Source organism: Mobula birostris, chromosome 3 (assembly GCF_030028105.1).
Source record: "Mobula birostris isolate sMobBir1 chromosome 3, sMobBir1.hap1, whole genome shotgun sequence".
In the NCBI taxonomy this organism is placed as follows: domain Eukaryota; kingdom Metazoa; phylum Chordata; class Chondrichthyes; order Myliobatiformes; family Myliobatidae; genus Mobula; species Mobula birostris.
Window position 1 is genome coordinate 229,729,000 of NC_092372.1, and position 15,636 is coordinate 229,744,635.

Consider the following 15,636-nt stretch of genomic DNA (forward strand, 5'->3'; position numbering starts at 1 on the left):
AGAGCGATAGAGCAGTGGAAGAGGTGCATGGAGTAAAGACAGATCTAACATACAGAGAGGCTTTGAGGAAAGAAAAGCAGAATAAACGGTGTAAAGGTAGTAATGTAGAAGGTCTAAAGTGCATGTACTTCAAAGCAAGAAGCATCAGGAACAAAGGTGATGTTTGAATATGATGTCTGAGAGTTTGGATACATACATGGAATTATGATGTAGTGGCCATTGCAGAGACTTGGCTGGCACCAGGGCAGGAATGGATTCTCAATATTCCTGCATTTCAGTGCTTTAAAAGGGATAGAGAGGGGGGAAAAGGGGAGGAGGGGTGGCATTACTGGTCAGGGATACTATTACAGCTACAGAAAGGGTGGGTAATGTAGCAGGATCCTCTTTAGAGTCAGTATGGGTGGAAGTCAGGAACAGGAAGGGAGCAGTTACTCGATTGGGAGTATTCTACAGGCCCCCTGGTAGCAGCAGAGATACAGAGGAGCAGATTGGAAGGCAGTTTTTGGAAAGATGTAAAAATAACAGGGTTGTTATCATGGGTGACTTAAACTTCCCTCATATTGATTGGCACCGGATTAGTTCCAAGGGTTTAGACGGGGCAGAGTTTGTTAGGTATGTCCAGGACGGATTCCTGTCACAGTATGTTGACAGGCCGACTAGGGGGAATGCCATACTAGATCTAGCATTAGGTAACGAACCGGGTCAGGTCACAGATCTCTCAGTGGGTGATCATCTGGGGGACAGTGATCACTGCTCCCTGGCCTTTAGCATTATCATGGAAAAGGATAGAATCAGAGAGGACAGGAAAATTTTTAATTGGGGAAGGGCAAATTATGAGGCTATAAGGCTAGAACTTGCGGGTGTGAATTGGAATGATGATTTTACAGGGAAATGTACTATGGACATGTGGTCGATGTTTAGAGATCTCTTGCGGGATGTAAGGGATAAATTTGTCCCGGTGAAGAAGATAAAGAATGGTAGGGTGAATGAACCATGGTGGCAAGTGAGGTGGAAAATCTAGTCAGGTGGAAGGCGGCAGCATACATGAGGTTTAGGAAGCAAGGATCAGATGGGTCTATTGAGCAATATAGGGAAGCAAGAAAGAAGCTTAAGAAGGGGCTGAGGAGAGCAAGAAGGGGGTATGAGAAGGCCTTGGTGAGTAGGGTAAAGGAAAACCAAGGCATTCTTCAATTATGTGAAGAAAAAAAGGTGACAGGAGTGAAGGTAGGATCGATTAGAGATAAAGGTGGGAAGATGTGCCTGGAGGCTGTGGAAGTGAGCGATGTCCTCAATGAAAACTTGTTTTCGGTATTCACTAATGAGAGTGAACCAGGCATATAGATGAGGGTAGTGCAGTGGATGTGATTAATATGGATTTTAGTAAGGCATTTGACAAAGTTCCACACAGTAGGCTTATTCAGGAAGTCAGAAGGCATGGGATCCAGCGAAGTTTGGCCAGGTGGATTCAGAATTGCCTGCAGAAGGCAGAGGGTGGTGGTGGAGGGAGTACATTCAGATTGGAGGGTTGTGACTAGTGGTGTCCCACAAGGATCGGTTAAGGGACCTCTACTTTTCGTGGTTTTTATTAACGACCTGGATGTGGGGGTAGAAGAGTGGGTTGGCAAGTTTGCAGATGACACAAAAGTTGGTGGTGTTGTAGATAGTGTAGAGGATTGTCAAAGATTGATAGGATGCAGAAGTGGGCTGAGAAGTGGCAGATGGAGTTCAACCCAGAGAAGTGTGAGGTGGTACACTTTGGAAGGACAAACTCCAAGGCAGAGTATAAAGTAAATGACAGGATACTTGGTAGTGTGGAGGAGCAGAGGGATCTGGTGGTACATGTTCACAGATCCCTGAAAGTTGCCTCACAGGTAGATAGGGTAGTTAAGCTTATGGGGTGTTAGCCTTCATATGTAGAAAGATAGAGTTTAAGAGTCGCGATGTAATGATGCAGCTCTAGAAACCTCTGGTTAGGCCACACTTGGAGTACTGTGTCCAGTTCTGGCCGCCTCACTATAGGAAGGATGTGAAAGCATTGGAAAGGGTACAGAGGAGATTTACCAGGATGCTGCCTGGTTTGGAGAGTATGCATTATGATCAGAGATTTAGGGAGCTAGGGCTTTACTCTTTGGAGAGAAGGAGGATGAGAGGAGACATGATAGAGGTATACAAGATAATAAGAGGAATAGATAGAGTGGATAGCCAGCGCCTCTTCCCCAGGGCACCACTGCTCAGTACAAGAGGACATGGCTTTAAGGTAAGGGGTGGGAAGTTCAAGGGGGATATTAGAGGAAAGTTTTTTTACTCAGAGAGTGGTTGGTGCATGGAATGCACTGCCCGAGTCAGTGGTGGAGGCAGACACACACGTGAAATTTAAGAGACTACTAGACAGGTAAATGGAAGAATTTAAGGTGGGGGGTTATATGGGAGGCAGGGTTTGAGGGTCAGCACAACATTAGTGGGCCGAAGGGGCTGTACTGTGCTGCACTATTCTATGTTTCTGTACTGAGGCGACCAGAAGTGAGCACAGTACTCCAAGTGGGGCCTGACTAGGCTCCCATATAGCTGCAACATTAAATCTCGGCTCTTAAACACAATCCCATGATTGATGAAGGCCAATGCACCGTATGCCTTCTTAACCACAGAGTCAACCTGCACAGCAGCTTTGAGTGTCTATGGACTCGGACCCCAAGATCCCTCTGATCTTGCACACTGCCAAGAGTCTTTCAATTAATACTATATTCTGCCATCATATTTGACCTACCAAAATGAACCACCTAACATTTATCTGGGTTGAACTCCATCTGCCACTTCTCAGCCCAGTTTTTCATCCTATCGTGTCCCACTGTAAGATCTGACAGCCCTCCACACTAGCCACAAAACCTCCAACCTTTTTGTCATCAGCAAACTTACTAACCCATCCCTCCACTTCCTCATCCAGGTCATTTATAAAAATCACGACGAGTAAGGGTCCCCGAATATGACCCGTCTACAACTACTCTTTGCCTTCTGTGGGCAAGACAGTTCTGGATCCACAAAGCAATGTCCCCTTGAATCCCATGCCTCCTTACTTCCTGAATAAGCCTTGCATGGGGTAGCATAACAAATGTCTTGCTAAAATCTATATAAACTACATCTATGGCTCTACCTTCATCAATGTGTTTAGTCAGATCATCAAAAAATTCAATCAGGCTCGTAAGACACGACCTGTCTTTGACAAAGCTATGCTGACTATTTCTTATGATATTATGCCTCTCCAAATGTTCATAAATCCTGCCTCTCAGAATCTTCTCCATCAAATTATCAACCAGTAAAGTAAGACTCACTGGTCTATAATTTCCTGGGCTATCCCTACTCCCTTTCTTGAATAATGGAACAACAGCCGCAACTCTCCAATCCTCCAGAACCTCTCCCATCCCCATTGATGATGCAAGGTTCATCGTCAGAGGCTCAGCAATCTCCTCCCTCACCTCCCACAGTAGCCTGGGGTACATCCCAACAAGTCCAGGAGACTTATCCAACTTCATGCTTTCCAAAAGTTCCAGCACATCCTCTTCCTTAATATCTACATGTTCAAGCTTTTCAGTCTGCTGGAAGTCATCCCTACAATAGCCAAGATCCTTTTCCATAGTGAATACTGAAGCAAAGTATTCATTAAGTACCTCTGCTATCTCCTCCGGTTCCATACACACTTTTCCACTGTCACACTTGATTGGTCCTATTCTCTCACATCTTATCCTCTTGCTCTTCACACATTTGTAGAATGCCTTGGGGCTTTCCTTAATCCTGTCTGCGAAGGCCTTCTCATGGCCCCTTCTGGTTCTCCTAATTTCATTCTTAAACTCCTTCCTGCCAACCTTATAATAGAAGCATAAAAACAGAAAACCTACAGTACAATACAGGCCCTTCAGCCCACAAAGCTGTGCCAAACATGTTCTGACCTTCAAACTTACCTAGGCTTACCCATAGCCCTCTATTTTTCTGTCTATGTACCTCTCCAGGAGTCTCTTAAAAGACCCAATCATTTCCCCCTCCACCACTGCCACCAGCAGCCCATTCCACGCACTCACCACTTTCTGTGAAAAAAACTTACCCCCGACATATCCTCTGTAGCTACTTCCAAGCACCTTAAAACCAAGCCCTCTAGTGCTAGCCATTTCAACCCTGGGAAAAAGCCTCCGACTATCCACACAATTAATGCTTTTCATTATCTTGTACACCTCTATCAGGTCACCTCTCATCCTCCGTCGCTCCAAGTAGGAAAGGCCGAGTTCCCTCAACCTGTTCTCATAAGGCATGCTTCATAAGGTGGGCAACATCCTTGTAAATCTCCTCTGCACCCTTTCTATGGTTTCCATATCCTTCCTGTAGTGAGGCGACCAGAACTGAGCCCAGTACTCCAAGTGGGGTCTGACCAGGGTCCTATATGGCTGCAACATTACCTCTTGGCTCATAAACTCAATCTCATGATTGATGAAGGCCAATGCACTGTATGCCTTCATAACCACAGAGTCAACCTTCTAGATCTCTATCATAACCTAGTTTTTTGAACCTTTCATAAGCTCTTCTTTTCTTCTGGACTTGATGTACAAGATCCTTTGTACAACACGGTTCCTGTACCCTACCATCCTTTCCCTGTCTCAATGGAACCTATCTACGTAGAACTCCATACAAATATCCCGAGCATTTGCCACATTTCTTCTGTACGTTTCTCTGAGAACATCTGTTCCCAATACATGATTCCAAGTTCCTGCCTGATAGCCTCATATTTCCACTTACTCCAATTAAATATTTCCCAAACTTGTCTGTTCCTATCCATCTCCAATTGTATTGTAAAGGTGGTAGAATTGTGTTCACTATCTCCAAAATGCTCTCCCACTGAGAGACCTGACACCTGACCAGGTTCATTTCCCAATACCAGATCAAGTACAGCCTCTCCTCTTGTAGGCTTATCTACAGATTGTGTCAAGAAACCTTCGTGAACACACCTAACAAACTCCATCCCATCTAAACCCCTCACTCTAGGGAGATGCCAATTAATATTTGGGAGATTAAAATCTCCCAGCACAGCAACCCTGTTATTGTTACACCTTTCCATAATCTGTCTCCCTATCTGCTCCTCGATGTCCCTGTTACTATTGGGTGGTCTATAAAAAATACCTAGTTGAGTTATTGACCCCTTCCTATTCCTAACTTCCACCCTCAGAGACTCCGTAGACAACCCCTCTATGACTTCCTCCTTTTCTGCAGCCGTGACACTATCTCTGATTAACAGTGCCACACCTCCACCTCTTTTGCCTCCCTCCCTGTCCTAAAGCTGTGGCACTTGAAGTAGCCATTCCTGCCCCTGCACAATCCAAGTTTCTGTAATGGCCACAACATCATAGTTCCAAGTGTTGATCCACGCTCTAAGCTCATCGACATTATTCATAATATTCCTGCACCGCCATTCAATATGATCATGGCTGATCATCCAACTCAGAACCCTGTACCATCTTTCCCTCCATACCCCCTGATCCCTTTAGCCACAAGGGCCATATCTAACTCCCTCTTAAATATAGCCAATGAACTGGCCTCAACCGTTTCCTGTGGCAGAGAATTCCACAAATTCACCACTCTCTGTGTGAAGAAGTTTTTCCTCATCTCGGTCCTAAAAGCCTTCCCCTTTGCCTTCAAACTGTGACCCCTCATTCTGGACTTCCCCAACATCGGGAACAATCTTCCTACACCTAGCCTGTCCAATCCCTTTAGAGTTTTAGATGTTTCAATAAGATCCCCCCTCAATCTTCTAAATTCCAGAGAGTATAAGCCTAGTTGATCCAGTCTTTCATCATATGAAAGCCCTGTCAACCCAGGAATCAATCTGGTGAACCTTCTTTGTACTCCCTCTATGGCAAGGATGTCTTTCCTCAGATTAGGGGACAAAAACTGCACACAATACTCCAGGTGTGGTCTCACCAAGGCCTTGTACAACTGCAGTAGTACCTCCCTGCTCCTGTACTCGAATCCTCTTGCTATGAATGCCAGCATACCATTCGCCTTTTTCACCGCCTGCTGTACCTGCATGCCCACTTTCAATGACTGGTGTATAATGACACCCAAGTCTCGTTGCACCTCCCCTTTTCCTAATCAGCCACCATTCAGATAATAATCTGTTTTCCTGTTCTTGCCACCAAAGTGGATAACCTCACATTTATCCACATTAAATTGCATCTGCCATGAATTTGCCCACTCACCTAACCTATCCAAGTCACCCTGCATCCTCTTAGAATCCTCATGGCTAACACTGCCACCCAGCTTCGTTTCATCCGCAAACTAGGAGATGCTGCATTTAATTCCCTCGTCTAAGATATATAGATATAGATATTGTAAACAACTGGGGTCCCAGCACTGAGCCTTTCAGTACCCCACTAGTCACTGCCTGCCATTCTGAAAAGGTCCCATTTATTCCCACTCTTTGCTTCCTGTCTGCCGACCAATTCTCTATCCACATCAATACCTTACCCCCAATACTGTGTGCTTTAAGTTTGCACACTAATCTCCTGTGTGGGACCTTGTCAATAGCCTTTTAAAAATGACACCACTGTGTCATGATTAGACCAATCAGTGTAGTGTCATCAGCAAATTTAATTAGCAGATTGGAGCTGTGGTTGGTGACACAGTCTTGAGTATACAGAGAGTAAAGGAAGGGGCTTAAGACACAGCCCTGAGGGGCACCTGTGTTGAGGGTCAGAGGTGAGTGAGCCCACTCTTATCACCTGCTGGTGATCTGACAGGACGTCCAGGAACCAGCTGCACAATGTATGGTGAAGGTTGAAGTCTCTAAGTTCCTTGTTAACAGGAATTCTGCAGATGCTGGAAATTCAAGCAACACACATCAAAGTTGCTGGTGAACGCAGCAGGCCAGGCAGCATCTCTAGGAAGGGGTACAGTTGACATTTCGGGCCGAGACCCTTCGTCAGGACTAACTGAAGGAAGAGCTAGTAAGAGATTTGAAAGTTGGAGGGGGAGGGGGAGATCCGAAATGATAGGAGAAGACAGGAGGGGGAGGGATAGAGCCAAGAGCTGGACAGGTGATTGGCAAAAGGGATACAAGAGGATCATGGGACAGGAGGTCCGGGAAGAAAGACAGTGGGGGGGGGACCCAGAGGATGGGCAAGGGGTATATTCAGAGGGACAGAGGGAGAAAAAGGAGTGTGAGAGAATGTGTGTATAAAAATAAGTAACAGATAGGGTACGAGGGGGAGGTGGGGCATTAACGGAAGTTAGAGAAGTCGAAGTTCCTTGTTAAGCCTGGAGGGAGTTATGATGTTGAATGCTGAACTGTAGTCCAAAAACAGCATTCTCACAAGCATCCTTCGTCTCCAGATGTGTAAGGACAGTGTGTGGAGCTGTAGCTTTTGCGTCATCTGTCAGTTGGTTTTGTCAGTAGGCAAATTGTAGGGGGTCCAGTGTGGGTGGTAGCATGCTGCATTTGCTTATTATTGAGGTGGGTCTGACAGGACACCAGTTGTTTAGAAATGTTACCGTGGTCTTCTTTGGTACCAGGAAAATGGTGTCTATATTGAAGCAGGAGACACAGACACAGTTCTCCTCAGTCGCCCTGTGCAACAACCATTTTGCAGATAACCTTCATTGCACTGGAGAACTGGATAGGAGTCGGGACATGACCACAAATGACCTCAAGGGACCACTTGTATCAAAATAATAAAGGGGAACTGGAAGGAGAACAGAAAGCAATAGCGGAGACCGCAGACTCAAACAAAGGAAATCCTCTTTTTTTGTAGATGGTTCGTCGTCTATACAGAAAGGTCAGAGAAAAGTCATCTGTGAGATGCATGTGAGGGTAGAACAACACAGTCAGAGGCGAAAGCTTATGTCAGGTGTCCCAGAGGGAATAATAGTCATTTTTTAGGTCTAATTAATGAACAGCCCTCAGGTAATGCTGGCCATGGTAGGATGACTGTTCTGTGGGATCACACATATCTGAATCGAGTGGAACAGTGATTCACACAAGGTATATCAACTGGGCTGGCTATATCAAGCATTTCCTAATTATTGCTTCAGTTATTTTAAACTGTCTACAAGAGAATATAGTAGAAGGGGAGAGTAGAATGGGGGAGGCAATAAAGGACACAGATAATGTGTTCCTTCAGAGTGCAGGCCCTTTCTGGGCTTTCAAAACTGCTAGAAAACTGACCACCCGACAAACTCAAGTAATTGAAACTACATCAGGTAGCCCACCAACACATGCTATTGTTGGGAATGGTAGTGAGAAAGGGATAGATTTATTAAGATGTGTTTTGGAAAGGCATAATGCTGTCATTGAGAGCTAGACTTAATATTTGACTATTGGAGGACGAACGTTGCCTCAGCCATCAGTGGATATTGTAACAAAGGAGAACCTCACAATCCAACAAACTAACAGAGATCGATAATTGAGGGACTCTGCTGTTACCAAGTTGCCACCAATTCCTCACTTGACTGGAGAATGGACACAAGTTGTGAAGGAGGCAAGGGAGGCGTCCAGTTCTGGTCACCTCAGTATAGGAAGGATGTGGAAGCATTGGAAAGGTTACAGAGGAGATTTACCAGGATGCTGCCTGGTTTGGAGAGTATGGATTATGATCAGAGATTAAGGGAGCTAGGGCTTTACTCTTTGGAGAAAAGGAGGATGAGAGGAGACATGATAGAGGTGTACAAGATAATAAGAGGAATAGATAGAGTGGATAGCCAGCGCCTCTTCCCCAGGGCACCACTGCTCAATACAAGAGGACATGGCTTTAAGGTAAGGGGTGGGAAGTTCAAGGGGGATATTAGAGGAAGGTTTTTTACTCAGAGAGTGGTTGGTGCGTGGAATGTACTGCCTGAGTCAGTGGTGGAGGCAGATACACTAGTGAAGTTTAAGAGACTACTAGACAGGTATATGGAGGAATTTAAGGTGGGGGCTTATATGGGAGGCAGGGTTTGAGGGTCAGCACAACATTGTGGGCTGAAGGGCCTGTACTGTGCTGTACTATTCTATTTGTTCTATGAGGTAATCCGTCAATGGACTAAACATACAAAAGTAATTATAACACACACTGATAAGTCAAGTGAAATGTTGCTTGACCAAGGCTCTTGGGATAAGTTTTGGAATTGGGAATGAAATGTTGAAATACATTCAGGCTGCTCTAATATTAATTTTATGTATGCTGATAATTATATTGTTGAATGTGTATCACCCCAGAAGGTGGAAAGATGAAATTATGCAAAAGGTAGCTGATGATAATTTTCCCTGCAAAGAGTGCGTGAATTCAGTACTATATATCAGTGTAGCACACCTGTTGGGGGTTCATGGCAGTCCCATGAGTGATGAACAGAATGAGAGGAGGAGAATGATCCTCAGTTAAATATATTTGGATCAAGAGGAGGAATATGATGGGCAGCAAGAGCAATGGTCTATAAATAAGTGAATTCAAATGAAGCAAGGACAGAGGAAGCAGACAGACTAATTGGCTTTGTTCTTGCCATGAAGTGGAAGGAATAGTTGCTGCCACTTTGTGAAGCTGTTCTGCTTCCTCCCTTTTTTGAACTGCTTTTGGTTGGCTGAATCAACGTTTTAAAGTAGAAGCAACGATGATGCAAGAAATCTGCTAGACCAGAGATAATTTCCAAATAAAAAGTTATTTGTGTTGTGTTGTTTGGTATGACATAACATGCAGGTTTGTGAATTGTGAGGTCAATGTATGCCCTGAGTGATTCAAGCTAGTTATGGGTTTAGAATAAAGAGCCATAGTTGTCAATTGCAGAAGACGGCAATAAATGGATGCTTGCTTGGACCAGAGGCAACTGGATGGTGATATATTTCAGTCAGTTGACCCACAGCCAATTAGACTGGAATGTGACATTTGAAATGGTGAGGAAACAGGATGAATGCAGAGGCTTCAAATGAGAAGCAGAAACAACTTTCTAGAGACCAACCACCATGAATGTGTGGTACCCCACGGACAAGGGGAGATTAGATCGGGATTACAAGAAACACAGACAGCATAGACTCCTTTCCTGGGTATTGTCTGATTGCATTTTCTCCATCTATACTTCTCATAATATTGTATTCATCTCTCAAATCTCCTCTCAATCTACTATGTTCCAAGGAATAAAGTCCTAACCTATTCAATCTTCGGATCCCTCAACATCCTTGAAAAATTTCCCTGCACTCTTTGAACCATATTCACATATTTTATGTAGGTAAGCTACTGTACCAGAAAGGATTTTAAGCTATATATTCCAAAATACTCAAATGGCAAAATAGTATAACTGTGTCTGACAAGGGAAGTCAAAGCTAATGGAAAAGGAAAAGAGAGGGCATACAACAAAGCAAAAATTTGTGGGAAGATAGAGGATTGGGAAGCTTTTAAAAACATACAGAGAGCAACTAAAAAGTTATTAGGATGGAAAAGATGAAATACAAAAGCAAGCTAGAAACAATATCAAAGTGGATGATAAAAGCATTTTCATGTATGCAAAAAAAAAAAAAGAGATGAAAGTAGATATTGGACTGCTAGAAAATGAGGCCGGAGAAATAATAATGGCGTACAAGGAGATGAAAGATGAACTAAATGAGTATTTTGCATCTGTGTTCACTGTGAAAGACACTAGCAGTGTGCCAGGTGTTGAAGGGTGTGAGGGAAGAGACGTGAGTGCAGTTACTATTACAAGGGAGGTGGTGGTCAAAAAGCTGAAAGACCTGAAGGCACACTCTGTCAGAACACAGTACGTGTGCTTGCAACACTGTGTGTACGACAGAGTGATCAGCAGCACTGGGGCTCCACAGGGGGCTGTCTTGTCTCCCTTTCTCTTCACCAATTACACCTCGAACTTCAACTACTGCACAGAGTCTTGTCATCTTCAGAAGTTTTTGGATGACTCTGCCATAGTTGGATGCATCAGCAAGGGAGATGAGGCTGAGTACAGGGCTAAGGTAGGAAACTTTGTCACATGGTGTGAGCAGAATTATCTGCAGCTTAATGTGAAAAAGACTAAGGAGCTGGTGGTAGACCTGAGGAGAGCCAAGGTACTGGTGACCCCTGTTTCCATCCAGGGGGTCAGTGTGGACATGGTGGAGGATTACAAATACCTGGGGATACAAATTGACAATAAACTGGACTGGTCAAAGAACACTGAGGCGGTCTACAGAGCCGTCTCTATTTCCTGAGGAGACTGAGGTCCTTTAACATCTGCTGGACGATGCTGAGGATGTTCTATGAGTCTGTGGTGACCAGTGCTATCATGTTTGCTGTTGTGTGCTGGGGCAGCAGGCTGAGGGTGGCAGACACCAACAGAATCAAGAAACTCATTCGTAAGGCCAGTGATGTTGTGGGGATGGAACTGGACTCTCTTACGGTGGTGTCTGAAAAGAGGATGCTGTCTAAGCTGCATGCCATCTTGGACAATGTCTCCCATCCACTACATAATGTACTGGTTGGGCACAGGAGTACATTCAGCCAGAGACTCATTCCACCGAAATGCAGCACTGAGTGTCATAGGAAGTTATTCCTGCCTGTGGCCATCAAACTTTACAACTCCTCCCTTGGAGGGTCAGACACCCTGAGCCAATAGGCTGGTCCTGGACTGATTTCATAATTTCCTGGCATAATTTATATGTTACTATTTAACTATTTATGTTCTATTACTATTTATTATTTATGGTGCAACTGTAACGAAAACCAATTTCCCCCAGGATTAATAAAGTATGACTATGACTGTAAGTCACTCGGACCAGATGAACTGCAAGGTAGGGTTCTGAAAGAGACAGCGTTAGAGATTGTGGAGGCATTGGCAATGATCTTTCAAAAATCATTGGACTCTGGCACAGTGCCAGAGGACTAGGAAATTTCAGATGTCATTCCATTCTTTAAGAAAGGAGGAAGGCTGTGGAAAGAAAATTATAGACCAGTTAGCCTAACCTCAGTTGTTGGGAAGATGTTGGAGTCAATTGTTAATGCTAAGGTTATAGGGTGCTTAGTGACACAAAAGAAGGTAGGGCAAAGTCAGCATGGTTTTCCTAAGGGAAAATCTTGCCAGATGAACCCGTTGTAATTCTTTGACGAGATTTCAAGTAGTATAGATAAAGGGGATGCTGTAGGTACTGTATATTTGGATTTTCAGACACTGTTCCACACATGAGGCTGCTTACCAAATTAAGAGACCATAGCATTACAGGAAAGTTACTAACATGATTAGAGTATTAGCTGATTGGTAGGAGGCAGCCAGTGGGATAAAAACATCATTTTCTGGTTGGCTGCCAGTGACTAGTGGAGTTCTACAGGGGACGGTGTTGGGACCACTTCTTCGTATGCTATATGTAAATAATTTAGATGATGGAATAGATGACTTTGTTGCAAAGTTTGCAGATGATATAAAGATTGGTGAAGGGGCAAGTAGTGATGAAGAAACAGGTAGGATGAAGAAGGACTTAGACAGATCAGGAGAATGTGCAAAAAATTGGCAAATGAAGCACAATGTTATAAAATACATCAAAATGTACTTTGGGAGTAGAAATAAATGTACAGACAATTTTCTTAACAGGGAGAAAATCCCAAATCCTGAGATGCACAGGGAGTTGGGAGTCCTTGTGCAGAAACACCCTAAAGGTTAACTTGCAGATTGTATCGGTGGTGAGGAAGGCAAATGCAATGTTAGCATTCATTTCAAGAGGTCTAGAATACAAAACCAAGGAAGTGATGCTGAGGCTTTATAAGGCACTGGTGAGGGCTCACCTTGAGTAGGGCTCAGAGGAGGTTTACGAGGAGATTCAAAGAATGAAACGATTATTATATGAGGAATGTATGATGGCTCTGTGTCTGTACTCACTGGAATTCAGAAGGATGAGAGGGGGATCTCATTTAAACCATCCGAATGTTGAAAGGCCTAGACAGAGGAGATGTGGAAAGGATGTTTCCCATGGTGGGAGAGTCTAGGATAAGGGGGCGCAGCCTCAGGATAGAGGGGCGAAAATTTAAAGCAGAGATGCGGAGAATGTTTTTTAGCCAGAGGGTGATGATTTTTTGAACTTGTTACCACAGGCAGTTGGAGAAGCCAGGTCATTGGGTGTATTTAAGGCAGAGCTTGACAGGTTCTTGATTGGAGATGGGGTCAAAGGTTACGGGGAGTAGGCCGGGATTTTGGGTTGAGAAGAAGAGAAGAAATGAGTTACAAGGTGGGGTGAGGGGAGGAAGAAACACAAGGTGATAGGTGAGACCAGGAGGGGAGGGGTGAAGTAAATAAAATGACTTGTTCAGTCAACCTTGGCACTGCTGGGTTGTGATGTAGTTCTAAAGGATACTAAAGTTTCTACCTTTGTCACAATGGGGCGCTAGTAGTGGACCCAAATGTAAGACACAGGCACAGTTCTCCTCAGTCGCCCTGTGCAACAACCATTTTGCAGATAACCTTCATTGCACTGAAGAACTGGATAGAAGTCAGGGCATGACCACAAATGACCTCAAGGGACCACTTGTATCAAAATAATAAAGGGGAACTGGAAGGAGAACAGAAAGCAATAGCAGAGACTGCAGACTCAAACAAAGGAAATCCTCTTTTTTTTTGTAGATGGTTTGTCTTCTGTACAGAAGGGTCAGAGAAAAGTCATCTGTGAGATACATGTGAGGGTAGAAGAACACAGTCATAGAGGCGAAAGCTTATGTCAGGTGTCCCAGAGGGAATAATAGTCATTTTTTAGGTCTAATTAATGAACAGCCCTCAGGTAATGCTGGCCATGGTAGGATGACTGTTCTGTGGGATCACACATATGTGAATCGAGTGGAACAGTGATTCACACAAGGTATATCAACTGGGCTGGCTATATCAAGCATTTCCTAATTACTGGTTCAGTTATTTTAAACTGTCTACAAGGGGAAATAGTACACGGGGAGAGTAGAATGGGGGAGGCACTAAAGGGCACAGATAATGTGTTCCTTCAGAGTGCAGGCCCTTTCTGGGCTTTCAAAGCTGCTAGAAAACTGACCACCTGACAAACTCAAGTAATTGAAACTACATCAGGTAGCCCACCAACACATGCTATTGTTGGGAATGGTAGTGAGAAAGGGATAGTGTTATTAAGATGTGTTTTGGGAAGGCATAATGCTGTCGTTGAGAGCTAGACTTGATATTTGACTATTGGAGGACGAACGTTGCCTCAGCCATCAGTGGATATTGTAACAAAGGAGAACCTCACAATCCAACAAACTAACAGAGATCGATAATTGAGGGACTCTGCTGTTACCAAGTTGCCACCAATTCCTCACTTGACTGGAGAATGGAACCAAAGGAAATGGGGGAGATCTTAAATAGGTTTTTTGCATCTGTATTTACTAAGGAAACTGGCATGAAGTCTATGGAATTAAGGGAAACAAGTAGTGAGATCATGGAAACTGTACAGATCGAAAAGGAGGAGGTACTTGCTATCTTGGGGAAAATTAAAGTGGATATTTCCCCGGGACCTGATAGGTGTTCCCTCGGGCCTTGAGGGAGACTAGGGTTGAAATTGCAGGGGCCCTGGCAGAAATATTTAAAATGTCACTGTCTACAGGTGAGGTGCCAGAGGATTGGAGAGTGGCTCATGTTGTTCCGTTGTTTAAAAAAGGATTGAAAAGTAATCCGGGAAATTATAGGCCAGTAAGTTTAATGTTGGTAGTAGGTAAGTTATTGGAGGGAGTACTAAGAGACAGAATCTACAAGCATTTGGATAGACAGGGACTTATTAGGGAGAGTCAACATGGCTTTGTGCGTGGTAGGTCATGTTTGTCTAATCTATTGGAGTTTTTCGAGGAGGTTACCAGGAAAGTGGATGAAGGGAAGGCAGTGGATATTGTCTACATGGACTTCAGTAAGGCCTTTGACAAGGTCCCACATGGGAGGTTAGTTAGGAAAATTCAATCACTAGGTATACATGGAAAGGTGGTAAATTGGATTAGACATTGGCTCAATGGAAGAAGCCAAAGAGTGGTAGTAGAGAATTGCTTCTCCGAGTGGAGGCCTGTGACTAATGGTGTGCTGGGTCCATTGTTATTTGTCATCTATATCAATGATCTGGATGATAATGTGATAAACTGGATCAACAAATTTGCTGATGATACAAAGATTGGTGGTGTAGCAGACAGTGAGGAAGGTTTTCAGAGGCTGCAGAGGGACTTGGAGCAGCTGGAAAAATGGGCTGACAAATGGCAGATGGAGTTTAATACAGAGAAGTGTGAGGTATTCCACGTTGGAAGGACAAACCAAGGTAGAACATATAGGGTTAACGGTAAGGCACTGAGGAGTGCAGTGGAACAGAGGGATCTGAGAATACAGATACAAAATTCCCTAAAAGTGGCGTCACAGGTAGATAGGATCGTAAAGAGAGCTTTTGGTGCATTGGCCTTTATAAATCAAAGTATTGAATATAAGAGCTGGAATGTTCTGACGAGGTTGTATAAGGCATTGGTGAGGCCGAATCTGGAGTATTGTGTTCAGTTTTGGTCACCAAATTACAGGAAGGAAATAAATAAGGTTGAAAGAGTACAGAGAAGGTTTACAAGGATGTTGCCGGGACTTGAGAAACTCAGTTACAGAGAAAGGTTGAATAGGTTAGGACTTTATTCCCTGGAGCATAGA